This window comes from Petromyzon marinus, unplaced genomic scaffold (genome assembly GCF_048934315.1).
Source record: "Petromyzon marinus isolate PM22_M1 ecotype Great Lakes invasive population unplaced genomic scaffold, UKy_Petmar_22M1.pri1.0 PM_G_Scaffold_18, whole genome shotgun sequence".
Classification (NCBI taxonomy): Eukaryota; Metazoa; Chordata; class Hyperoartia; order Petromyzontiformes; family Petromyzontidae; genus Petromyzon; species Petromyzon marinus.
In genome coordinates this window covers 837,501-840,000 of record NW_027422739.1, presented here as the reverse complement: position 1 = coordinate 840,000, position 2,500 = coordinate 837,501, and the positions used below count along the sequence as shown (strand labels likewise).

Here is a 2,500-nt window from a genome sequence, read left to right as displayed (position 1 = left end):
TAAAAAAAACAAGTCTTCGTCTTGGAAAATAACAAAATCTAAAAGAAAAGAAAAGTCTTCTTTGTGGAAAATAGTAAAATAAAAAAACCAAGACTTCACCTTGGAAAATAACAAAATCTAATCTAAAACATCTTAAATAAAGCTGACTTTGTAGGCAGAAAATAGGAAGTTACAGGACTCTCGAACTGATGTAGTCCAAAAATAAAGAATTAAAATAACAAAGACCAATCTATATAAGTGCTCTTGAATAGGCTTCGTGTAAAAAAAATAGCAATAAAAAAAATACCAAGTCTTCGTCTTGGAAAATAACAAAATCTAAAAGAAAAGTCTTCTTTGTGGAAAATAGTAAAATAAAAAAACCAAGACTTCACCTTGGAAAATAACAAAATCTAATCTAAAACATCTTAAATAAAGCTGGTTTGTAGTCTTCTCTCGAATTGATGTAGTGCAAAAATAAAGAATTAAAATAACAAAGTCTAATCTATATAAGTGCTCTTGAATAAAGCTTCCTGTAAAAAAATAGCAAAAAAAAATACCAAGTCTTCGTCTTGGAAAATAACAAAATCTAAAAGAAAAGAAAAGTCTTCTTTGTGGAAAATAGTAAAATAAAAAAACCAAGACTTCACCTTGGAAAATAACAAAATCTAATCTAAAACATCTTAAATAAAGCTTATTTGTAATCTTCTTTGTAGGCAGAAAATAGTAAGTTACAGGACTCTCGAACTGATGTAGTCCAAAAATAAAGAATTAAAATAACAAAGTCTAATCTATATAAGTGCTCTTGAATAAGCTTCGTGTAAAAAAATAGCACTACAATAAAAATACCAAGTCTTCGTCTTGGAAAATAACAAAATCTAAAAGAAAGGTCTTCTTTATGGAAAATAGTAAAATAAGAATACCAAGACTTCACCTTGGAAAATAACAAAACCATCTTGAAAAAAGCTTATTTTTAATCTTCTTTGTAGGCAGAAAATAGTAAGGCGAAAATAAAGTCCCCTCTAAGCTCTAAAGTAACAAATACGACGTGTTAAAAAAAAAAAAACTAACAATAAAAAAAAGAACCAAGACTTCGTCTTGGAAAATAACAATCTAAATTGTGGAAAATAGTAAAATGAAATAAAAACCGACTTCACCTTCGAAAATAACAAAATCAATCTAAAACAAATGACATCTTAAAACAAAACTATTATTTGTTTCGGAGGTTGTCTATGACTGTTCATAGACCGCATAATTTCCACAGGACATTCTCAGAATATCAAGAGAGAAAAGCAGCGTTCTGCGGGAAATCATCTTGGCCAGTGATGTCGTTCTGGGTTTGGTCAGGCCCAGGGAGGTAAGTACCTCGTTATTCTCAAGGGGCCACTTTCCTCTTGCCCCAACCGGGAATCCAAAGAATGTGACCTTGCTAGCCTTCGCCAGCACTTTGACTTGATCACCAAGAGGGGTATAGTACGAAACTTTGTGCGAGGCAGCATCTGACAAGGTATTCTTTGAAAGCTCAAAACGGACGGTGACATCGATCACAACCGCCTCCTCATCTTTTGCAAACACGAGGTCAGGCTTTCTCATCTCTCCCGTCTCGGATATGAACCGTGGCTCTTTGTATACAGACCAGCCCAATCTAGCCGCTTCGTCTGCCAGAATGTTACTGATCTTGTTATGTCGCGCAATTCTTGCTTTCTGTACTGCAGGACATTGACCGAGAATGTGCGAAAGGGACTCGAGTCTGGCAGAGCATTTCCTGCAGGAACGTAAGGCCCCATCTCTGCCTCTGTTCAAGCTTTCTCTTGTTGGGTAAATATTTGCCCTTAGTTGTAGTGCTGCGATAAAGAAGCATTGTTTAAAGCCGCACCATGGCCTCAACCAAGCATTACTGATTCTATCATGCGCAAAGTTTACAATGCCCCTTCCTTGAACCGGCTTTTCGCACCATCTCTGAAATTCATGCTCCCTCCAATCGCAGGGTCTCGGATATACAGGTTCTTTTGACACCGAGTCCCTGAGAACGAATGTTGGGATTGCATCACTGTCACCCCCTGCTCGTACCCACAAATTACGGTATTCTTCCTCCATACCCTGCGAGGACACAATATTACGGGTGATAGCATCGGACGAGTTTGCTATACGTTGCAGCCTTCTAACTTGAACCGAAGGGATTGTTTTTTCCAGTTTCAAGATGGCAAAGCCTCCGTCTCGGGCTCTGGCATATAACAGTCCATCACAAGTTGAAGCGGGAAGGTGGAGCCATCCTTTTACCGCCTTTCTAATCTCTTGGTCCAACCCACGGAGAGTTGATTGCTTGCAGTCCGAGTGGTCTGCAGGATATAACAATCTGGGTAGGGCATAGGCATTGAGTAGTTCAACCTTCTGAGTTGGCTTCAGAGGCGCCTCATCGATTTTCGAGATCCATGTCTTTAGCTGACAATGTAGATCAGGCTGTATAGTGCCAGTCCAAGGGCCAATTTTCAGACCAAGGTATTTCGTTGATTCATCAGGTTGG

General features: G+C 38.2%; 1 pseudogene; it reads right to left on the bottom strand.

Moving 5' to 3' along the window:
- The window catches only part of LOC142911598 (28S ribosomal RNA), a 10,430-nt pseudogene that overhangs the window by 2,491 nt on the left and 5,439 nt on the right, over window positions 1-2,500 (bottom strand).